Source organism: Tursiops truncatus, chromosome 2 (assembly GCF_011762595.2).
Source record: "Tursiops truncatus isolate mTurTru1 chromosome 2, mTurTru1.mat.Y, whole genome shotgun sequence".
Classification (NCBI taxonomy): domain Eukaryota; kingdom Metazoa; phylum Chordata; class Mammalia; order Artiodactyla; family Delphinidae; genus Tursiops; species Tursiops truncatus.
In genome coordinates, this window is record NC_047035.1 from 78,367,253 (window position 1) to 78,392,699 (window position 25,447).

The window sequence follows — 25,447 nt, forward strand, 5'->3', positions numbered from 1 at the left end:
CTCCATAGTGGCTGTATCAATTTACATTCCCACCAACAGTGCAGGAGGGTTCCCTTTTCTCCATACCTTCTCCAGCATTTGTTGTTTGTAGATTTTCTGATGAAGCCCATTCTAACTGGTGTGAGGTGATACCTCATTGTAGTTTTGATTTGCATTTCTCTAATAATTAGTGATGCTAAGCAGCTTTTCATGTGCTTCTTGGCCATCTGTATGTCTTCTTTGGAGAAATGTCGATTTAGGTCTTCTGCCCATTTTGGGATTGGGTTGTTTGTTCTTTTAATATTGAGCTGCATGAGCTGTTTATATATTTTGGAGATTAATCCTTTGTCCATTGATTCATTTGCAAATATTTTCTCCCATTCTGAGGGTTGTCTTTCCACCTTGTTTATGGTTTCCTTTGCTGTGCAAAAGCTTTTAAGTTTCATTAGGTCCCATTTGCTTATTTTTGTTTATATTTCCATTACTCTAGGAGGTGGATCAAAAAAGATCTTGCTGTGATTTATATCAAAGAGTGTTCTTCCTATGTCTTCCTCTAAGAGTTTTGTAGTGTCTGGTCTCTAATTTAGGTCTCTAATCCATTTTGAGTTTATGTTTGTGTATGGTGTTAGGGAGTGTTCTAATTTCATTCTTTTACAGGTACCTGTCCAGTTTTCCCAGCACCACTTACTGAAGACACTGTCATTTCTCCATTGTATATCCTTGCGTCCTTTGTCATAGATTAGTTGACCATAGGTGTGTGGGTTTATCTCTGGGCTTTCTATCTTGTTCCATTGATCTATGTTTCTGTTTTTGTGCCAGTACCATATTGTCGTGATTACTGTAGCTTTGTAGTATAGTCTGAAGTCAGGGCGTCTGATTCGTCCAGCTCCATTTTTATCCCTCAAGACTGCTTTGGCTATTCAGGGTCTTTTGTGTCTCCATACGAATTTTAAGAGTTTTTGTTCTAGTTCCTTAAAAAATGCTATTGGTAATTGGATAGGGATTGCATTGAATCTGTAGATTGCTTTGGGTAATATAGTCATTTTCACAATATTGATTCTTCCAATCCAAGAACATGGCATATCTCTCCATCTGTTGGTATCATCTTTAATTTCTTTCATCAGTGTCTTATAGTTTTCTGCATACAAGTCTTTTGTCTCCCTAGGTAGGTTTATCCCTAGGTATTTTATTCTTTTTGTTGCAATGGTAAATGGGAGTGTTTCCTTAATTTCTCTTTCAGATTTTTCATCATTAGTGTGTAAGAATGCAAGAGATTTCTGTGCCTTAATTTTGTATCCTGCAACTTTACCGAATTCATTGATTAGCTCTAGCAGTTTTCTAGTGGCATCTTTAGGATTCTCTATGTATAGTATCATGTCATCTGCAGATAGTGACAGTTTTACTTCTTCTTTTCCAATTTGTATTCCTTTTATTTCTTTTTCTTCTCTGATTGCCGTGGCTAGGACTTCCAAAACTATATTTAATGGTAGCGGTGAGAGTGGACATCCTTGCCTTGTTGCTGATCTTAGAGGAAATGCTTTCAGTTTTTCACCATTGAGAATGATGTTTGCTGTGGGTTTGTGGTATATGGCCTTTATTATGTTGAGGTAGGTTCCCTCTATGCCCACTTTCTGGAGAGTTTTTATCATAAAAGGGTGTTGAATTCTGTCAAAAGCTTTTTCTGCATCTATTGAGATGATCATATGGTTTTTATTCTTTAATTTGTTAATAAGGTGTATCACATTGATTGATTTGCATATATTGAGGAATCCTTGCATCCCTGGGATAAATCCCACTTGATCATGGTGTATGATCCTTTTAATGTGTTGTTGGATTCTGTTTGCTAGTATTTTGTTGAGGATTTTTGCATCTATATTCATCAGTAGTATTGGTCTGTAATTTTCTTTTTTTGTAGTATCTTTGTCTGGTTTTGGTATCAGGGTGATGGTCGCCTCATAGAATGAGTTTGGTAGTGTTCCCTCCTCTGCAATTTTTTGGAAGAGTTTGAGAAGTATGGGTGTTAGCTCTTCTTTAAATGTTTGATAGAATTCACCTGTGAAGCCATCTGGTCCTGGACTTTTGTTTGTTGGAAGATTTTTAATCACAGTGTCAATTTCATTACTTGTGATTGGTCTGTTCATATTTTCTATTCCTGGTTCCATCTTGGAAGGTTGTGCTTTTCTAAGAATTTCTTCCAGGTTGTCCATTTTATTGGCATCGAGTTGCCTGTAGTAGTCTCTTAGGATGATATGTATTTCTGCCGTGTCTGTTGTAACTTCTCCTTTTTCATTTCTAATTTTATTGACTTGAGTTCTCTCCCTTTTTTTCTTGATGAGTCTGGCTGATGATTTATCAATTTTGTTTATCTTCTCAAAGAACCAGCTTTTAGTTTTATTGATCTTTGCTGTTGTTTTCTTTGTTTCTATTTCATTTATTTCTTCTCTGATCTTTATGATTTCTTTCCTTCTGCTAACTTTGGGTTTTGTTTGTTCTTCTTTCTCTAGTTCCTTTAGGTGTAAGGTTAGATTGTTTATTTGAGATTTTTCTTGTTTCTTGAGGTAGACTTGTATAGCTATAAACTTTCCTCTTAGAACTGCTTTTGCTGCATCCCATAGGTTTTGGATTGTCGTGTCTTCATTGTCATTTGTTTCTAGGTATTTTTTGATTTCCTCTTTGACTTCTTCAGTGATCTCTTGGTTGTTTAGTAACGTAGTGTTTAGCCTCCACGTGTTTGTGTTTTTTACATTTTTTCCCCTGTAATTCATTTCTAATCTCATAGCATTGTGGTCAGAAAAGATGCTTGATATGATTTCAATTTTTTTTTTTTGCGGTACACGGGCCTCTCACTGCTGTGGCCTCTCCCGTTGCGGAGCACAGGCTCCGGATGCGCAGGCTCAGCGGCCATGGCTCACGGGCCTAGCCGCTCCACAGCATGTGGGATCTTCCCGGACCAGGGCACGAACCCACGTCCCCTGAATCAGCAGGCGGACTCTCAACCACTGCGCCACCAGGGAAGCCCTGATTTCAACTTTCTTAAATTTACTGAGGCTTGATTTGTGACCCATGATGTGATCTATTCTGGAAAATGTTCCATGCGCACTTGAGAAGAAAGTGTAATCTGCTGTGTTTGGGTGGAATGTGCTATAAATATCAATTAAATCTATCTGGTCTATTGTGTCATTTAAAGCTTCTGTTTCCTTATTTATCTTCATTTTGGATGATCTGTCCATTGGTGTAAGTGAGGTGTTAAAGTCCCCCACTATTATTGTGTTACTGTGGATTTGCTCTTTTATAGCTGTTAGCAGTTGCCTTATGTATTGAGGTGCTCCTATGTTGGGTGCATATATATTTATAATTGTTATATCTTCTTCTTGGATTTATCCCTTGATCATTATGTAGTGTCCTTCCTTGTCTCTTGTAACATTCTTTATTTTAAAGTCTATTTTATCTGATATGAGTATTGCTACTCCAGCTTTCTTTTGACTTTCATTTGCATGGAATATGTTTTTCCATCCCCTCACTTTCAGTCTGTATGTGTCCCTAGGTCTGAAGTGGGTCTCTTGTAGACAACATATATATGGGTCTTGTTTTGTATCCATTCAGCAAGCCTTTGTCTTTTGGTTGGAGCATTTAGTCCATTGACATTTAAGGTAATTATCGATAGGTATGTTCCTATGACCATTTTCTTAATTGTTTTGGGTTTGTTTTTGTAGGTCCTTTTCTTCTCTTGTGTTTCCCACTTAGAGAAGTTGCTTTAGCATTTGTTGTAGAACTGGTTTGGTAGTGCTGAATTCTCTTAGCTTTTGCTTGTCTGTAAAGCTTTTGATTTCTCCATGGAATCTGAAAGAGATCCTTGCCAGGTAGAGTAATCTTGGTTGTAGGTTCTTCCCTTTCATCACTTTAAGTATATCATGCCACTCCCTCTGGCTTGTAGAGTTTCTGCTGAGAAATCAGCTGTTAACTTTATGAGAGTTCCCTTGTATGTTATTTGTTGTTTTTCCCTTGCTGCTTTCAATAATTTTTCTTTGTTTTTAATTTTTGCCAATTTGATTACTATGTGTCTTGGCGTGTTTCTCCTTGGGTTTATCCTATATGGGACTCGCTGCTCTTCCTGGACTTGGGTGGCTATTTCCTTTCCCATGTTAGGGACATTTTCGACTATAATCTCTTCAAATATTTTCTCTGGTCCGTTCTCTCTCTCTTCTCCTTCTTGGACCCCTATAATTCGAATGTTGTTGCATTTAATGTTGTCCCAGAGGTCTCTTAGGCTGTCTTCATTTCTTTTCATTCTTTATTCTTTATTCTATTCTGCAGCAGTGAATTCCACCTTTCTGTCTTCCAGGTCACTTTTCTGTTCTTCTGCCTCAGTTATTTTGCTATTGATTCCTTTTAGTGTAGTTTTCATTTCAGTTATTGTATTGTACATCTCTGTTTGTTTGTTCTTTAATTTTTCTAGGTCTTTGTTCAACATTTCTTGCATCTTCTCGATCTTTGCCTACATTCTGTTTCTGAGGTCCTGGATCATCTTCACTATCATTATTCTGAATTCTTTTTCTGTAAGGTTGCCTATCTCCACTTCATTTAGTTGTTTTTCTGGGGTTGTATCTTGTTCCTTCATCTGGTACATAGCCATCTGCCTTTTCATCTTGTCTGTCTTTCTGTGAATGTGGTTTTCGTTCCACAGGCTGCAGGACTGTAGCTCTTCTTGCTTCTGCTGTCTGCCTTCTGGTGGATGAGGCTATCTAAGAGGCTTGTGCAAGTTTCCTGATGGGAGGGACTGGTGGTGGGTAGAGCTGGGTGTTGCTCTGGTGGGCAGAGCTCAGTAAAACTTTAATCCGCTTGACTGTTGATGGGTGGGGCTGGGTTCCCTCCCTGTTGGTTGTTTGGCCTGAGGCAACCCAACACTGGAGCCTACCTGGGCTCTTTGGTGGGGCTAATGGCAGACTCTGGGAGGGCTCACGCCAAGGATTACTTCCCAGAACTTCTGCTGCCAGTGTCCTTGTCCCCACAGTGAGCCACAGCCACCCCCCGCCTCTGCAGGAGACCCTCCCAACACTGGCAGGTAGGTCTGTTTCAGTCTCCCCTGGGTCCTGATGTGCACACTATTTTGTGTGTGCCCTCCAAGAGTGGAGTCTCTGTTTCCCCCAGTCCTGTCGAAGTCCTGCAATCAGATCCCACTTGCCTTCAAAGTCTGATTGTCTAGGAATTCTTCCTTCTGTTGCCAGACCCCTAGGTTGGGAAGCCTGATGTGGGGCTCAGAACCTTCACTCCAGTGGGTGGACTTCTGTGGTATAAGTGTTCTCCAGTCTGTGAGTCACTCACGCAGCAATTATGGGATTTGATTTTGCTGTGATTGCGCCCCTCCTACTGTCTCATTTTGGCTTCTCCTTTGTCTTTGGATGTGGGGTATCTTTTTTGGTGAGTTCTAGTGTCTTCCTGTCGATGATTGTCCAGCAGCTAGTTGTGATTCTGGTGTTCTCACAAGAGCGAGTGAGAGCACGTCCTTCTACTCCGCCATCTTGGTTCCAATCCCCTAAGTATACATTTTTATTAATAAATAATAAAAGCAAAAGAAGAAAACAAAAATATTTTCTAATATCATCCAACTTCTTGGTAAATAAAAATTTCTCATATGGCAGAATTTCCTCTCTAAACTGAGAAATTCTCTTATAACTAAAACTGTCACGAAGTTGCCACATTAGACTAATGACCTTTAGTTATAATCGGAATAATTGAATTTTAAATTGTCAAGAAAATGGAACTGAAATTCATAAAATTTGCCAAGAGAATAGCTCTTTGATGTGCATTTGACAATCTGAAAAATACGGCAGCTTAAAAAAAAATGAATCTGCTATTGCATTATCCAAGTGCAAAGCAAGCACTTGAATATTCTTTTTAAAAGCATTTCCCCCATCATGATCTCAGGATTGAAAAATAGCTCAGCCACTTTTGTTGAATTTGCAATACATTTGCTTTAAGTCTTCTTTAGAGAAACATTTTATCAGTGAAATTTTTTACATGAATCCTGTACCCAATGTAAGAATCATTTATAGCTAACTTCTTATTGTAATCACATTTAATGATATACTCACAATGATGCCCAATCTCCAATCATGCAGAGTATGGAAGAAATAAGAAAATTATTTAACTGGATAAAAATTGTAATGCATAGGAATGAAATATTTTGAATTTCTGTGGGTTAAGAAGACTATCCATTCCTGAATTTATTCCACGTTGAAAATTGTTGACACTAGAGGTGAGTATTGACAGAAGTAGGGCTGATCAATATTGAACCTTAAGGGTCAAAGGACTTCATGTTTGGTGTAATAAGCAACTTAGTTTAGGTATTGCAGTATTTCCATAAAGTAACAATTATTAAGGGTCAGGCAAGGTTTCTATTATAAACTCTATTTCAAGGGGGGCTTGGGGAGGCATAGTTCCAGAGTCTCCAAAGGCATGTGATAGTATGATTGAAGCAGGATGATAGTTTGGAAATAAAGAGAAAGTGAGTCATTATACTCAAAGTTGAGGAAGTATTAATATTTCCATTCTCCAGATTCAAAACCCATCTTTTCTTACCACAGATTTTTATGAAATCTTTAAACCCAGGAAGCTTTAGATGAGAGGTAAATCTCTTTTGAGTTTTTAAGTAGCTTGAAATCTTTACTTTTGAAAATTATCTAGCACATTCAAGCAGGCTATAAATTATAAATACAACCAGAGGGAGCTGTGTATCTGTTCAACAAGATATAGTTCAATGAAATCTCAGAAACGCCCTCTACACTTTCCACTTAGTTGTGTGTAGAGCATCAGTAGCACATGGAAATCATTAGTTTTTACTCAAACATACTTGATCATGTTGCTTACTGAGTTGCTTAAGGTTGGTTTTCCAGCATATCTGACTTTTTAGATAACTAAGAAATAGTGTTTTAATTATTTATTTTAAAATTTGTATTGAACACATTGTGACTTAAACTTGAAAAAAGCAAACAATAAAGTAAATATATACCAATTATTTTATAATAATAAAATAATGATGAAATAGATAATTACTTAGAAATATATATTGCTTGGGCTAGAATTTAACAACATAATTTTAAAAAATAATAATTAGGGAATAACTTAACATGAACATTTTAAAATTAACATGAAAATGTTTAAGACTACGGAATTTGGGTTTGAAAGAAAGGATGGCATATCTGAACAGAGGAGGAGGGGCTGAAGTATTAATTCAAGTACTTTCTACCTATACTGAGCTCCATATAAACACAAGTTCTGAATCTTCAAGTCCTTCTTAGGCAGACACTAAGTGGTCTGTCCCCTTGTGACCTTTCTTCTAGAATTCAGAATGTATAGATACATTCAAACAACAGAAGTGGGCATTGATCAGTCAAGGAAGACCCATGCACTTTCAGTTTCCATTACATTAAACAAAATACTCATTAGTGCTTGGCATCTTCCCAAGCAGACACAATCTAGGTGTCCACTGAGGCCTCATTGTGCAGTTAAGAAGTTTAAAAAAACCTTCTGTACATCAGCTAGGGACAATTAAGGGATGGATAAAACTACTCCAGGGTAAGAAGGCTGGAATTACTGGAAACACACACACATAGAATATCAGCTGTCAGCTAGACAAATTATCTCTGTCTTTAAGATCAGTTAGATATTTAAGGAGAGAAAGACTAAAGATCCCTGTGCTTAATCATCATTACCCTCCTTTAAGAAACTGCAATATGCCTTACTCTGGTAGTATTCAGTCATATTAAAACAAAATCACATCTAGGTATGTGGTAGAAAAAATAATCTGGAAACCTGTCATCACAACATAATTATTCCTATAATTTACCCAACAAGAAAACTAAGTGCTGGTATTACTAAGAGGTCATAATAGTGTAAGTTTACTCTGAAACCCACATTCATTAAAACTACTGAAACATGTTTTATGGCTAAACATCCACTGCCACATCCAAAACAGCTTCTAGAAAATACTAGAGAGCAACTACTTGCATGCAGGTCAGACGTACAAAAGTATTTTCCCAAGTGTTTCCTGCCCTCCCTCCCTTTCTCCCATCCCTCCCTCCCTCCCTCCATCCATCCTTTCACCCAGCAAGCATTTATTAACTACTATCTGCCAGGCACTGGGCCAAGTGCTGGGGCTACAACAGTGAGTAAGACAGACGAGGCTTAGGTATACATGAAGTTACAGGCTAGCACATAAGGCAAAAGGTTTCATAAAATCTCTGTTGCTTTCAGTATTAAAATAACTCTATTTGAGAAATCTTCATGCAAGACCAGTACTTCAAAAATTTTTGAAGACCAAACTTCAAAATTCACTCATGTTACCTATTCTTCACCCTCTGGTAGGGAAATGGGAAGAAAAGCTTTTCATGGCAAAATTTCTCTTATTTTAAAGAGACATTTATCTTTCTACTTTGGCTGATACAGTAGAATCTACCAGAAAGTGGTAGGAACAAGTGTTAAACATAAACTCTTTCTCAAAAGGATGCTGTGTTATCTAGCCACGAGGACTGTATGAAAGAATAGGCAAAAGGAAAGAATATATCCTAAACATGGAACATGAAAACCTCCTTGAGTTTGCCACAATGTACTCTCCCAGCTTTCTAACTCAAAGACACCATTCTATCAGTACTTAACACAGATCTTTAAATCCCAGAGCTAATAATGCTTCCCAGCTACAGCTGGATGCATCTGACAAGCAGCATGTAGTAGGAAACCTCACAGGGGATAAGGTTCCTAACAGTCAACTAAGAGTTCAAATCCCCTAAGAGGTGCCCCTGGTGTGCAGAGCACTTAACCCTTCGACCAGTACCAACATGACTATTCACAAATTATTGATGTCCCTAAATCCCTGGCAGATTGCAGACAGTTCTTGTATCCAGTGAAGCGCAAGCATATGGCCACTAATGGGATGGATTAAAAAAAACACACATACACATTCATTCTTTGCTACATGAATATAAAGCCACTGAAATGCTAGAAGGTGATTGAACTGGATGGAACACTGTTAAATACATGCTTAGCCTCATGTTATGGATCATTTCCATTGACATCTATCTGCATCCTTGGTACCGTTTAATTAAAGCTGTCTGGAACAAGTCTGCCCTCTAAATGATCGGCAGAGCAATGAAAAGGTGAAACACGAGGAGGCTTGAGGCCTTTTTTGTAAAGCATTCAAATGACTGTCTCTGTGGTTAAGGAGAGCAGCAGGGAAGAAATTCGTTTTCAAAATTAGCTAGCCATTAGGCTTTTCTGTAAGAGAAGGCAAGGCTCCTTCTGATGTTATCTTAGAACACCAGAAACCAAGTCAGGTATACCAGACCTTAAAAACTCAAACTGAGCCATATTCTGGTCCAAAATAGATATGCTTTTTTTTTTTTTTTTTTGGTTCTAAAGCAGTAAATATAACAGCAAACTTTCTTATTTGTAGTTACTTTGCAAAATATAACCCCCAAATGGAACAATTTTGCCTAAAATAGTCCCTTTCTTCAGATAGTTTTGCAACTAGATGGCAGGAACACCATCTATTTAATTTGGTTTTACAGCATATAGAATACTAGCATGGCAAGTATAGCTTCAAACAAGATATTTCTTGAATAACCTTCATGTTTCCAGCACTGTTAAGGTTCTGGGGAAACAGTAAACAAAATATGGATCCAGAGCGTAAGAAATGTGGAACATACTTAAAAGATTGAATCTTAAATTAGCTAATTATACCTACTTCTTTTCTATAGTACTTTCTCTCCCCTTTATTATGGTTTCATTTAAAGAGTTATAAATTATATTTGTTCTTCAATACCAGAATTAATTATACTTTATAAAAGTGTCCAAAGGACTGTGACATGTTTAAAATTTTCATTCATTGGCTTCTCCACGCAAATCTATCTGTCCTGATGTGGGCTTATCGTCTTCATTTAATATTTATTTGGTATCTACTGCATAGATGACACTGAATTATACCCTGCATCCTCCTTCCCCCACCCCCACCTCAAATGACTTTGTCTCTCTCTGTCTGTTATAACATGTTCGTCCAGGCTGGCAAAAGGTAACAGTAGCACTAAACAGAAAAGCGCTCCTAAATTCACTTAGGATGATGTAGGAGTGCAGATCATCCTAGCCCTGATGCCCTGATAACAGGAATTAGTCAGACCTGGAAGATATTATATTGAAGCAAATAGGTCATAAGTTAAAGCCTATTAAGTAGGACAACACTTATTGAGTGACACTGTGCTGGGAACTCTGGGGAACAGGAAACAAGCACAGGCATCCTCAACAAACTCAAAAATTGGGAAGATGTACACACTGAAAGTCACAAGGAATGATGGTGTCAGATAAGCAAAAACTGGAGACTGTAGGGCAGGCAAAAGCGCCTAGCTGAATCCAGTTGTCCAGCTGTCCTCATTGAAGGCACCAGACATGTGAATGAAGCTGCCTTGAGCCCTCCAGACAAGCCAGCTACCAGATAAATTCCAATGAGTAACTCTTGTTAATGCCACATGGAGCAGAACAATTGCTCAGCAGAATCTTGCCCAAATATCTGATTCACAGAATCAAGAAATATAAAACAGTGATGGTTGTTGTTTTAAGTCACTAAGTTTTGGAGTATTCTGTTATGTGGCAATATATAACTAGAATGGAGGCTGTGCCATAAAATGAATGTGTCATGGGCTTCCCTGGTGGTGCAGTGGTTAAGAATCCGCCTGCCAATGCAGGGGACATGGGTTCAAGCCCTGGTCCAGGAAGATCCCACATGTTGCAGAGCAACTAAGCCCGTGCGCCACAACTACTGAGCCTACGTTCTAGAGCCCGCGAGCCACAACTACTGAGCCCACATGCCACAACTACTGAAGCCCACGCGCTGTGCTCTGCAACAAGAGAAGCCACTGCAATGAGAAGCCTGCGCACCGCAATGAAGAGTAGCCCTTGCTCTCCGCAACTAGAGAAAGCCCGCCTGCAGCAACGCAGCCAAAAAAAGTCCCAAAGCAGCCCAAAAAAAATAAATAAATAAATTAAAAAAAAAATGAATGTGTCATGATAAGCCCCCAACTTAGAGTTATAGTAGTAGGAACTGAAGAGAGGCACATGTTTTGGGGAAAAGATCCTAAGTTTTCCTTTGTGTTTATAACAGGTTGACAAATTTTTTCTGTAAAGGACTTTGTGGGCTGTATGATCTCTGTTACTCAACTGTGTCATTGTAGGGCAAAAAAAGCCATAGACAATATGTAAATGAATTTGGGTAGCTGAGTTTCAAGAAAACTTTATTTACAAAAACAGGCTGCTGGCCAAAGTTGGCCATAGGTCATAGATTGCTTTCCCCTGGTTTATAATGTTTGAGATACTGAGGAAAATTTAACCGGAAATATGCTATATGTAGATGATACACAGGAATGGGGCTTTGTGACAAGTCAGGGCTGGAGATATGGATTAGAGAATAGATAAATATTTTTGAAGAGAGCCTAGGATACTACTGTTGTATCTTCTTAAGGATGCTTTTACTTTGTTATATCTTTTAAATGATATTAGTTAGGATAGTTGGTAAACACATTAGTGGGCTGAGGCATTACTTGAATCTTTAAGTGGTACCACTGAACCAGGGAATTTATAATCTGGAGACATCAGAGGACAAAATCAAATAGATTTTCAGATATATTAATAGCGGTCCTGGTTCCACTGTCAATGGTTTTCAAATTTGTGAAATTTCAACCCAATGTATTTTATGAGTAAATTGGACTATTCTAGAACCATTTCTTCTAAGTGTGGCCAATATCATTCTAATTTTTATCACATTCATGATTTATTTGAACAGTATGAGTTTGGCAATACTTCTTGCTCATATTTGAAAAGCATCTATAACATTAATGTCCCAAGTATTTATATCCCAAACTATCTAGAAAAGTCAATGGTTATTTTCCATAATTTATGATATATTGAAGGCATTTTATCATGCTATTTACTGTTATGTCATGGGAAAAGAGTGTGACCTTTGAAGAAATAAAACAAGCAGTTTTTTAGTTCTCCTGCATATCTGCTAAGTTTATGGATATTTATTTTAGGCTTTATAAAAATTCTATCAGGCAGCTAAACAGTTGAGACTCACACAGCATGTAAATTCTATTAAACAAGGGCTCTTTACCCTTTCACCTATTGCCCTACGTGTGCTTGGTACAGTGGTGCAACTATTCAGAACAAATACCAATAGTCTGCTTAAAATCCTTAATATAAGGAATGCAGGCTTGCTAGAGGGTTCTGGTGAATATTCAAAGGGGTTTTTATCCACTTAAGGCAAAGAATGGTTTGAACAGTTCTGTTTTTGGCCACAAAAAGAGCACCCTGGTTAAGAGGTGAAGGCTTCTTGTGGTTCCCGCATTTGATAAAGTACAGACCTTGCTGCCTTCCCTCATAGACCTGTGACCTCAAGCTCTGGCCTTTAGACTTTTTTCCTCCTCGAGAGAGAAATGATTAGTAAGGTCCTTCTATTAGATATGTTAGCAGTTTGTGCTAAAAAGAGGATTTTAATAATATTGAATTGCAAAGAACTATGAGGCAAGGCTTTACTCTAGATACTAAGACAAACCCAGCTTAAGTTGGTACCATAGCTCCTACGAAGGGCCATCTGTTTAGCTCTAATAGTATTTTCTTTTTTTTTTTTTCACCTTTGTAGCTTGGTTTCAAACCCTGTCTGGGACACCTGCTCAATGTGAAATGAGATTGGTGGGTCTCAGTCCATTTGTGGCTGGCTGAAATTTTCCATCTTCTTTTCCAGAAAAATGGTCCATAAGGAAATGAAGTGAAAAGAGTTAGATGTCACACGTGCATTCACGTGTAGGTGTACTGGAGGCCTAGATAATCTTCCTGTGTGAAAAGTACAATATAAATTCAGCACTGGTTCATTGGTTCATCCACTTTGCCTCTCAGCAGCTCTCCAACACCTGAGGTCTCCTGTCTCCTAAAGATGATGCAACTTTAGGGACATCTTTTTACTATTCTAAGCCACTGCATAATTTGAGCTGAGATTGTAACGTTGCTTGAAATTGGCTGTGATTTGCTGCTTCATTTAAACAGGGATGGTGTATGAAAGTGGTACAGAGGTACATGTTATGAGCTTTTTTACATTATGTGAATAGATCTAAAGTCTCCATAAACAACAATGAAAGAATTTTCATAGTTTATGAGTAAACAGATTCGATGCCTTCAGACCATACATTACTCAAGAGAGAAAGTAGAACACCGTAAGTTATTATAACCCAAGGCAATATTGCCTTAAGGTGGTATGAATTTTGATTTCAAAAGTCAGTAGGGTCTTTTCCATATAAATTTAAAGCCACCAAAAATTTCACTGAACTTACTAAATACACAATTAGTTTCTTGTTACAGATAATTTCTATTGATTCAAATCTGGTTAGTCAGCATGGATTAATCAAAATCGTCAGGGATTGATATCTGGGTGGCTCAAGGGATCAGTTCCTGGGCTACAAGCCTTTCACCCCCAGGTCACTGTTTCTAATACTTAGAGGAGTTTTGAGAGGCCTGTTTGACAGTTGGTGTAAAACAAACCAGTACTTTGAACTAAGTCCTTCACATAGACTCATTGTCTCTTACATTCAAAGACACTATCATGCTTCTCTGAGGGTATATGTAAGGTGAAAAATTATTGCATTATCAGCAGTGCTAGTTATTATTCATAGATATGTTAATATTTATAGTCTCCTATGGTAAACAACAATGGTTGCTATCTTCAAGGCCTGCTGTATCCAGTTATTGAATATTTATCTCTGTATGACATTTTCCTGCAAATGAAACCAGCTGATCCCTGATTGGTTGCCTCAAACTATTATATATTCTTTCCTTTGGAGAAATGTTTCTTTTCTAAAGATTGTATGTGTGAATTTCCTTCCTTTGTTTGCTTTTCAGGTCTTTTCTAAAGTGCAGGTTAGGGGCTTCCCTGGTGGCGCAGTGGTTAAGAATCTGTCTGCCAATGCAGGGGACACGGGTTCGAGCCCTGGTCTGGGAAGATCCCACATGCCATGGAGCAACTAAGCCCGTGTGCCACAACTACTGAGCCTGCGCTCTAGAGCCTGCGAGCCACAACTAATGCGCCTGTATGCCACAACTAGTGAAGCCCACGGACCTAGAGCCTGTGCTCCGCAACAAGAGAAGCCACCGCAATGAGAAGCCCGCACACTGCAACGAAGACCCAACACAGCCCAAAATACAAAAAACAAGTAAGTAAATTTATTAAAATAAATAAAGTGCAGGTTATAATGTTCTTATCTTTTCTCATTAAGTAAAAACTCCAGGTCCAGGTCCTCCAGACAGATGGCTTCTCTGAAGAAATATTGTTCCTAGCAGTTCTTGGTTTAGATGATTATCCTTCACTCGCTCAGTCGTTAGGAGGCTTTTAATCTCAACCTGGGCATCCATAGTGATCTGCTGGGTAGTGCATAGGCCCTGATCTTTGGCTACTTGAGCTCATCACACTAGGCCAAAGATCTGAAGGTGCTCTTTCCTTCAGACCTCAATGTGGCTGAAGCTCCTAATAGCCTTCTTTATTCAAGGTGAGTTAGGTAACCTTGTTTTCTAGATCTTTCTAGCGGTAGTACCATAGATTTTGTTGCCAGGGGCCAAACACCCTGTTTCTTTCCTGGCTTGGTTGAAAACTTGATAGAGTTTTATTACAAAGATATTAGCCATTCTTATTTAGAAGAGAAAGAAAGAACCCTGGTTACTCAGGACAAAAGAAAAGAGATTTTAGCTATCCTGGATTATTTATGAAGTTTTGTTGCTTTTCCTTACTAAGGTATTTTCAATTTCTGGCTTTCCTATGACACTATACATCGAGGAAGCTAAACATAGTGACTGGTACCTATACTGACTGCTGTACTGTGAATTCAAGTTCATGGTTTTTTTTTTTTTTTTTTTTTTTTGCGGTACACAGGCCTCTCACTGTTGTGGCCTCTCCCATTGCAGAGCACAGGCTCCGGACGCGCAGGCTCAGCGGCCACGGCTCTCGGGACCAGCCGCTCAGCGGCATGTGGGATCTTCCCAGACCGGGGCACGAACCTGTGTCCCCTGCATCGGCAGGCGGACTCTTAACCACTGCGCCACCAGGGAAGCCCAAGTTCATGGTTTTTAATAATATAAAGAATAGGAAGTATCTAGTGCTTTCTGAAGTATTCTCAGAGGGAGCTCGTGGTAACCTTTGGATGTTGTGGAGGAAACAGCATGGTTCTCTACCCCTGGGTCATGTATATACAATGAAGCCAGCTTGGTAGAATGTCTCAATAATAGAGATCATGTGTTGGAGGGGGTCAAGGGAATTACCAGTTATCCATGTGTCTATGGCTACTTAACTTCAAGTCTCATTGCTGTGGAACTGGAAGTGAAGATGTAGGAGGTTCTAATTAAACCAAGCAATGTACCTTCAGGGATTCTAGATGTCAGGGAGGTAGCCAATTCCAGATTGCTGACAAAAATTGCTCCAAATTGATCTGAGTCCTCCTGGCTCATAGAGCTGTAGGTGTGGAAGGAAGAAGGAAGATCCTCTGATTTCAAGGAAATGAATGGAGTTGACCTAGTTAAGTGTTTTTCCTTCCTAGTGTAGGGAAGGGGAAGCAGACAGTTACTTTCATAAAACTTCTCAATTGAGGATGGAACTCTTCTGGATTCTCCCTTAGAGAATCTACTGTTCTCCTGGAGATAGGCTGTCAATAAGTTCAGTAAAAGCATTGCATTCCTTGGGCTTTATTTTCTTCCCAGTCCTCCCATAATACCTTATATACATTTCAATTACAACATCAAACTGAACTACAACTGTTTACCTGGTTTTCCTTCTCAATGGATAATGAGGACAGTAACTGTATGTTATTCATCTTTATATCCTCAGATCAAGGATAGACTGGCACATTACCTGTACTCAACAAATGTATGACAAGGGAGTGAATAGGAGAAACCAGAGAGAAACACTGGGTCTTCCACACTTTTTTTTTTAATTAATTTATTTATTGGCTGCGTTGGGTCTTCGTTGCTGCGCGTGGGCTTTCTTTAGTTGTGGCGAGTGGGGGCTCCTGCTTGTTGCGGTGTGTGGGCTTCTCATTGCGGTCTTGTTGCCGAGCATGGGCTCTAGGTGTGTGGGCTTCAGCAGTTGTGGCGCACGGGCTTAGTTGCTCTGTGGCATATGGGATCTTCCCGGACCAGGGCTCGAACCCGTGTCCCCTGCATTGGCAGGCGGATTCTTAACCACTGTGCCACCAGGGAAGCCCCACACTTCTTTTTAACCCTACTCTTTCCTTTTGGTGATGATGCCTTAGACATTGAATCATTCCACATTAATATAGTATAGTTGGTAAGCATGTGTATGCCATGTGCTTAAGTTGAATTGCAATTCTGACACTTTTTAGCTATGTGACTTTGAGCAAGACTTAAATGTCTGTAGAATCAGAATAATACTTATTTCATAGGGATGTTGTGCAGATTAAATAAGTTAATGTATAGGGTCTGGCACATAGAAATTACCCTATGATTACCATCACCATCAAAGTGAGACTATGGCCAGTTTGTTATTGTTGAGTCTAGATGAGAGAGAAAACATCTGTAGTAGCAGGTGAGAGGGCCAGAATTATTGTTGTGGACAAGACTAAAGGATCTATAAACCCATCGTTATTGTGCATCCTCTGTATGATTTGATTTACCAGGTGGAAGTACGAGACTTCCTTATTCTAATTTCCTTTAGAGAAATAAATATGATTATTTAGTCAAGGGGATCCCTTTTATCTTCCAGGTGGCCAAGAGGTATCTGTTTGTGTCTGTGTGTGTGAGAGGGAGGGTAGGTATGGGTGTGGGTGGCTGATTTGAGCTGTTTCAATATCCAGCAATCGTGGAGGCAGAGAGAGAATGGAGTGTGGGAGTGCAAAAGTATGGAATGCCAACATTCTGACCAAGCCAGAGAATGCTCCAAGATTCCTAGGTGGGGCCTCGAAATTCAAGGGAAAGGAGGCACCTTATGGACAGAAAGCTCTGGAAGAAGTCTGGCACTAGAAGGGAAGACCTATTAGAGGAATGGAGGAACATTGGAGAAGAGAAAACACATTAGCCTAGTACCTTTTGTACACAGCAGCAGAATAGTATAGTATGCTAGAAAGTAGTAGTACTGAGTGACTGTAAAATCAATATAAAATTAAAAAAAAATTCTGGAAAGACATGACAATCTCTTGAGTCTATATTGCTCTGGAGAAATGTAGTCATTTCATATTTAGATTTCTTTCAGTTAGCATCTTTTACTTAACCTTAAGTCTCTCTATATTATCTTTTTTTTCCTTACTTTATTTGCACTCACAACTCTGCTAAAATAAATTGGTACCTGGAACTATATAGGTGTTGTTTGTCTTTCACCATGGCCAGTTCTAAATAAGCAACAAATGAAAAAAAACCCTATATACCCAGACCTTGATTTGAAAGATATCTTGAAGATGTACAATATGCTAAACTAGGGAAAATCTTGGGAATAATCAGCACAATACATTTTTCTCTCCATTATAATCAGTTTTTCAGCCTCTATGTCAATAAAACTTTTTCTCCTTTTTCACAATGGTTTACAACTTAAATAATTTAATACAACAGTTGTTATATTTTTATTGCAAGCTTATAAAACTGGAACCATAAATCTTTTCTATGCAATATATTACCAAAAAGTGACACTGGAGAAGGGGAACTGATGATTACTAAAACTGTAATTCAATCTTCAGGTTCTCAAGATGTCATAAAAATGGCTTCTGCTTTACTTGCGTATGGCAGATACTATCAGGATGCCCCAAATGAACTCTCTCTGGGTGTTCAGTCTCTCCTTTGGCATTATTTTATATACAATAAAAATAAAAATGGGACTTCACAATGCAAGTGCAACTGTGATCCAAGCCCAGTAGTTCTTTTGTCAAATAGGATTTTCTTTTATGAGTTTCATTTTGGAATTAATTTTGATATCAATGCCTGTCAGGCTGTGGAAATTGAGCTGAACCAAGTGAGTCTATTCCTATTTGAGCTGACATGTAGGAAATGGTAATTAGAAAAAATGCAGAGTCTGTACTGTGCTATGGAAAATTAAACTCATCATGCCACATATTGTCAATCTGGTTAAAAGTATAGGTGTGATAAATAGAAACATTCTATAAATGCCTAATCTTTCATATATTTAAAAATTTACCACTTTCACCCTGCCATATTAGTTGTCAGGAAATAATTTTCTAGTTCTAATTGCTGCTATGATCTAAAAGGTCTGTAAATTAATAACAGATTTCTGTAGTATTTACTATCAATGTTCCACAAAACTTAGGACTCTAGCATGGAAGGAAATGTATTCCTTTTAGAAAAAGATGACGGTTAGTTACTTGTACATTCTTGCCAGTTGTTGTCATTCAGCAACTGAGAGTTGAATGAAAGTACGTCTGTACTCCCTTCAGTGTAAGACCAAGAAACATCAAATTCTCCAAACCTCTTAATATGTCCAACATTCAGTTAATTTACAGACTATGGTGTGAATGAAATTGATGAACTTTTGCCTGTTAAAAATGATACTTTGCCTCTGCATTAAGGCACTACAGCAATACTTTACGAAATTCTTTTGAAATCACAGGATGAGAATAAACTAAGTGGAAGAATTGAACTTTCATAGTATGGCTGCTGAGGGATCAACACATACAGTTGAAAAGTGAAATTTCCATTGATTCCCCAGCCTGAGAGAGTGCAGGCAGCACCGTGTGAGTTTCTGCATTTTGTCTCTCAGTGAATGCAATGCTGACCCATTCCATGAGGGGTGAAAGGTCACAGACGCTGTGTGAGTGGTGTTTCATTTTCACCACAACTGAGGGTGCTAATCGTGTAACATTAGGGTGAGTTACGGTGATTATAGCAGGCTGAACATGGAGAGATTAAACAATAACAACAGCACAACCACAGCTGTGTTGGTAGTGATGAAAAGATGGTGCTTTCATGGCCCCATGCCAATGGGTTTGATTGGGATTCTGGAAACCTCTGGTGAAAGACACCTTACCCTCTCCAGGCTAGCTTTTCCCTAAACCACCTCTATAATAAGCAGAGTCACAATAACCCATTTTAACAGTTTTTAGTAATGGAAAGGGCTCAAAACATTCTCCTCCACAATGCTGAGGTCTCATTAGTCTACAGAGTAAACATGCATTCCAGAGTCACTGCTTTCTAGCAAGTTTTCACTTTTTACAGCTGTTAGCTTCTGCACCCTACATGGATTTTTTTTTTCTTAAAAAAATTTTTTTTGGAGTATAGTTGATTTACAATGTTGTGTTCCACTTGAAATTTTTTTTAATTTAATTTTCTACTGGCATATAATTGATTTACAATGTTGTATTCTTTTTTTGAGGTTTTTAAAAAAATTTTATTGGGGTATAGTTTATTTACGATGCTGTATTAGTTGCAGGTGTACAGCAAAGTGAATCTGTTATACATATACATATACCCACTCTTTTTTAGATTCTTTTCCCATATAGGTCATTACAGAGTTTTGAGTAGAGTTCCCTGTGCTATACAGTAGGTCCTTATTAGTTATCTATTTTATATGTAGTGGTGTGTATATGTCAATCCCAATCTCCAGATTTATCCCTCCCACCCCCTTTCCCCCCAGGTAACCATAAGTTTGTTTTCTACATCTGTGACTCTATTTCTGTTTTATGAATAAGTTCATTTGTGCCATTTTTTTAGATTCCACATGTAAGTGATATCATATGATATTTGTCTTTCTCTGTCTGACTTACTTCACTCAGTATGACAATCTCTAGGTCCATCCATGTTGCTGCAAATGGCATTATTTTGTTCTTTTTTATGGCTGAGTAATGTTCCATTGTATATATGTACCACATCTTTATCCATTCCTCTGTTGATGGACATTTAGGTTGCTTCCATGTCCTGGCTATTGTAAATAGTGCTGCAATGAACATTGGGTGCACCCTACATGGATTTTTAATTTTTGTGGTCTCATTTTTCTCTTCTTCATATGTATCCCCTGTACTGGATTCCATTTTCCCTAGGAAATTTTGAGGAATAATAAAGAAGAGGCTATTCCTGGGTGTTTTTAAATTTAAGAAAAATTGCTTGCATGTTTTAACATTTAAAAAGTCTTTGCATGTTTTAAAATTTTAAACGTTTAACACTGGATATAGAATGAAGTAAAGAGCAGCTAACTTCTGTAGTTTGTCCCTGATGCTTGGATAGTCTGCTTTTCACGTACTAGGGCAGAAAAAGCTCAATAGTGTGTCCATTTCCACCAGGTTGAAATGCTCTGCATTACGAGTTGTTTTCTTGAACCAAGAGAAGCAGAGCTATCTAGAAGCCAGGAATTGGGAAATTGAGTCACCATCAGTTCCAAAGTTTACCTTTAGGGTTGACTTTTGATTTTAGGGAACACTTATTAACTTAGTTCTTCAAATATACAAATGAAGATGTAGTTTGTTTTTAAAAATTATATATATGTATATATCTATGTAGGCTTCAACCATATTTATAAACTAAAGGTAGCACATTGAATTTTACCAGGAAGTCCAAAAGTAGTCCTGGTTTACAAAGTACATGAAGTGGTACAGGTATTCTGTGCAAATAACGTTATAAAGCAATAGTCTCATATGTTCCAACTAAGGCATCTGGATCGTTTTTAAAGATTTTTTTTCTTCTTAAAATATGATGTAATGATCCAATATGGAGGAAATGAAGGTGGCAAAATCTACAACAAAATCTGAATCATGAAGAAAAAGTTCAGAACTCTTTGGCACAGTTCAATAGAGGCAGCATCAAGTGCTTTTTAAAATACTATGTTGTCAAGCCCAGCTACTATGAAGTTGGAATGATTCCAAAGTACAGCCTAGGTGTACAAGATTTATCTTGTATAGCAGTAGCCCACCTATTCTGGCTGGTTTGATGTTAGCTTGTTGAAGCAGTTCTGGGTTAAAAAGTGCTGGAGCAGAAAGTTCATGTTAAACTTGCAGCTGATATGAAAATATTTATATTGTAAAGTATAAGGCTAATTATATATAATTATATAAATATATAGGCTAATTAAATGCATAGGTCTTTGATTCCTGATCCACAAGAGATAATGATAATACTAACCATAACCATAATAATAACCGAAACTAACATTATTTACTATATGTAGGCATTGTATTATGTGCATTGCATTCACCGTCTCATTTATTCCTAACAACATTCAGAGGTTGTCTTTTGTTATTACCTCTATTTTACAGTTGACTAAATTGAGGCTTACAGAAGTTAAATACCCAGGCTTTCTGAACTGGGTGAAAATTTGGGCTCTACCGAATTTCAGAAACATTCTGGGATAACAAATTGAATTATCCTGCTCTTCTGTGATTATTGGCTCTTAGCAGTGCCACAACTTTAGGAATCAATATAGTGCATGAGTTCTATAAATATGCCTCTTAATAAGTTAATAAAACAGAGATATTCTCATTGCCTCCCCATCAAAGTTTCAGGGAAAAAATGAGAATATTAAATGCAGTAGGATAGAAAAGATGTGCTCCATTTGCTCTGCAATGATAATCTTTTACAAAAGAGGATTTTTATTAATTCTTTGCCTTCTGGGGATATTATAATTTTCTAGAATATAGGAACTGCCTTAAGCACAGTAATTTGCTGAGCTAGACTGAATCTCAAACTGTTTCAAATGAGCTGATAAACAACTGCATAATTAGCCATTATTAGATCAAGTCTGTATGTTACTGATATCCAGATGAACAAACCAATGGATAGGCAAATTGTAGATATAGTTTTAAAAACTAATAGCCTGTGGTATATTTTTACATGCTTTGTAACTTGTCCTTTAAAGAATTAAAAACCACATTTCATTTGCCTCTTTTTAAAAAAAGAAATTTAGATTATTCTATCAAATAAATCCTTAGAGACTTAATCATTAAACACGTACTTCCACATATGAATAATGAAGGATTTGTGTGTTGAATGCAGCTCATGCTTTAAAAATGAATAGGTGGTGGGATTTTTCTTTTCAATTAAAACTTGCCTCAAATCTATTGCTTGCATGGGTAATGCTCTTTCATCCCCCTTTTGAGTTCTGGTTCAATTTCAGAGTACAAAATACATTTGGCCCTGATTATGAAAATAACAGGTTTTGCATGCTCAAACCAGAAAAGGAAAATACAGTTTTTATGATTAAACACACACACCTTATTCAAATGGCTAACATCCAGTCCAAAATGTATCCATGTTACAGTTAAGCCTCTCTTTCCTCTCATTTTTCATTTTTCGAGAACTTGACACTGGATCATAAAATGTTGCTCTGGGCTGGAATTCGTCATGCAGGGTTACAGCCTAGGAGTAAGTAAGGCTTTTTTTTTTTTTTCCCAATATTAAAATCAGCTCAGCAGTTTTGAGGCTCAAATAAAAAGAAAATGCAGAAAGCAAAACTTTCTAAGCTGGTTTAATTAGACATAATTGTAGCTTATGTTGTGAACTCAGGGGACACAAAGCAAAACAGGTAAATGTGTTAAATCACCTTTGAACAGAAAGAACTGCAGCAACTCTCCTGAAGACCTCTAAAACTAGAGAGTTGCTATTTTGTCTTAAATGGTTTAGGTGTCTTCCTGTTTGGGGGGCAGAACAGAATTTCTTGAGGTTATTTGCAAATCAATGATTCTGTGATTATTTCTATCAGTATTTCATATGCCACTAATAAACTGTAAGCTGCCAGTTTGAAACTGCAACAGGCATAAGGCCATGTGTGAGCCTAGTTGGAGAATGGATTTGTTGTTAAATTAAAAAAAAGCATTTTGACCTTTGAGGATTTTAACAGCCTCCAAAATTTCTATGCCTTTCTTATGCTTCCTATTATCAGTGATCCTCAATTTTATGCCAACAAATAGCCTTAGGTAAAATTTTATTGTTGTTGGGTTCAAGTTCTGTTCTTATTACAATGATTATTTATCCATATTCTGATATATATATATATATATATATATATATATTTTAGTTTCAGCCTTGGATCCCTATTAATGTTCTTATATTTACATTTCTTCAACTAGTCCTTTCATTTTGTAAATTGGCATGTATTTTATTTGTGTATTTACATGGTTCTAGAAATAGAACATTTATATCCTTAAAGTCATAAGGCCACCTGAACTACAAATCCAATGAGGAGTGCCACTTTCTCTTTCTAAAGGTGTGTCAGCTGAACTCAAGTCACAATGAGAAAATAAGTCTTTTGGTTCATAAAGTATCAGCATAATTGCTTTGGTGTTTTCAAAGGCATTAGAAAAGTTTTCAACTATTTTAGAATGTTCTGACTTTGTCAGGAACATTTTGCTATTGAGTGTTTGATAGGAAATCTTGTCTGTATATTTTATAACTTTTTGTACTTAACTCATAAAAATGACATGAGTATTCTCCTAAGTCCGAGATACCTCATTAGGATTTTATTAATGAGCCTTTTAAAGACACTCTCTCCCTAAAAAGGAAATTATATTTTGTTCAGAATAAACGGAGCTACACACTTATAGATCTGAGTTGATTTAAGGCTCTAAAGCAAAGAAAATTAAGCAGATTTCAAATTTGGAGTAATATACTATCACAGCCCCAGAATAAGAATATTACATCTAATTTGATTATACTATCACAACATGTAATGCTACACATATTTCCAGGGTGAAGTAAATATTATCCCAGAAATCTGGTTCATTACTGGGCTGCAGTGTAATGCATAACTAAAATAGGTTAGGGAAAAAGTTTCACTAAAATTTATTTTAATTCCTTGCTTTTCCTGTATATTTCATCACTGACATTATTGTATTAAAACAAACCACAGTATTGCTATTAATGAGAGACACAAAACAGCCTGTCTGACATTTGATTCCTATACAAACTTTGAGGTCAAAAACTATTTTTTGCAAATGTATTAACTTTAATGGATATTGAATACTTGAGCTGGGCTTTTGATCTGAAAGGATTCTGAAAAGCCTTTATGATGGGTAATATGTGTATTGTTACATTAAAACACTCAGGAAACCAACTGAAAATATTGGGTTGGCCAAAAAATTTGTTCGGGTTTTTCTGTAACATCATGAAAAACCCGAACAAACTTTTTGGCCAACCCAAATACAACTGACAATGCTATAATCAAAGAAGGAGAAAAGATCCCTAACCATTTAAGTAATTTATTTCCTTAAAAATGTGGACAGAAAACATTGCAAAATAAACTCTCAAAAGTTAACAGACCACGATCATAACTGTCATTTATTTCTGACTTGTATGAGGAAATAAGTAAAAATTACATGCAAAAGAAAATGTGAACCTAAATTCTGATGAGCAAGTTTCACAGTAGATAATTTTACAACTTTTGGGTTTCTGCCATCAAAATAGAGTTAATTAGAATCAGAGGCCATGAATCACCAAGAAAAATCAATGGACAGCTTCCAGAGAGAGACAGAGAAAAACACATACGGCTATAGACATCTGGTCTAGAAACAATGGAATGTGTGCAAGATGTTTGCACCAGCAAATAAGGGCTATTAAAGGGTGGATGTGATTTTTGTTTTAATTAGTTTACTAAAATCAGTAGTGGGGATAATTATTGTTTAAATTTAAGCTTAGCTACCATTATACTAACTTCATTAGTTCTATTAAAATATTTCTGTTGAAGCATGGAGGTTCCTCAAAAAATTAAACATACAATTACCATTGATCCAGCAATTCCACTTCTGGGTATACACACTAAAGAATGGAAAGCAGAGACTCAAACAGCTATTTGTACACCAATGTTCATTGCAGCATTATGCATAATAACCAAAGGTGAAAACAACTCAAATATTCATCAGTGGATGAATGAATAAACAGAATGTGATATATACATACAATTAAATATTATTTAGCCTTGAAAAGGAATGAAATTCTGATACATGCTACGGTATGGATGAAACTTGAAGATATTATGCTAAGTGAAATAAGCCACACACATAAAGGAGAGAAATTGTATAATTTCACTTATAAGAGGTACCTAGAATGGTTAAATTCAGAGAGACAGAAGGTAGGGTAATGGTTACCAGGGAGCTGGAGGGAGGGAGGAATGGGGAATTATTGTTTAATGAAATCAGAATTTCAGTTTGGGTTGATGAAAAAGTTTTGAAGATGGATAGGGTGATGATCGCCCAGCAATAGGAAAGCACTTAATGCCACTGAACTGTACATTTAAAAATGGTAAAATGGTAAAATGGTAAATTTTATTTTACCAAAATAAAAAATAAGAAAAAATATTCACTAACAACAAAAGATCAGAAAGAGAAATTAAAGAAACAATCCCATTTGCCATCACATCAAAAAGAATAAAATACTTAGGAATAAACCTACCTAAGGAGGCAAAAGACCTGTAGTCTGAAAACTATAAGATGCTGATGAAAGAAATCGAAGATGA

At 37.2% G+C, this 25,447-nt stretch overlaps 1 protein-coding gene and 1 long non-coding RNA gene across 2 annotated transcripts in view; one reads left to right on the top strand and one right to left on the bottom strand.

Moving 5' to 3' along the window:
• The window catches only part of LOC109550000 (uncharacterized), a 151,077-nt gene that overhangs the window by 90,328 nt on the left and 35,302 nt on the right, over positions 1-25,447 (top strand). The window contains exon 3 of the long non-coding RNA XR_012330045.1: positions 13,909-14,219. This is a non-coding gene — a long non-coding RNA (uncharacterized lncRNA). The remainder of the gene's footprint in view (positions 1-13,908; positions 14,220-25,447) is intronic.
• The window catches only part of LOC141278000 (uncharacterized), a 263,850-nt gene that overhangs the window by 2,294 nt on the left and 236,109 nt on the right, over positions 1-25,447 (bottom strand). The gene's annotated exons all lie outside the window — the stretch shown is intronic.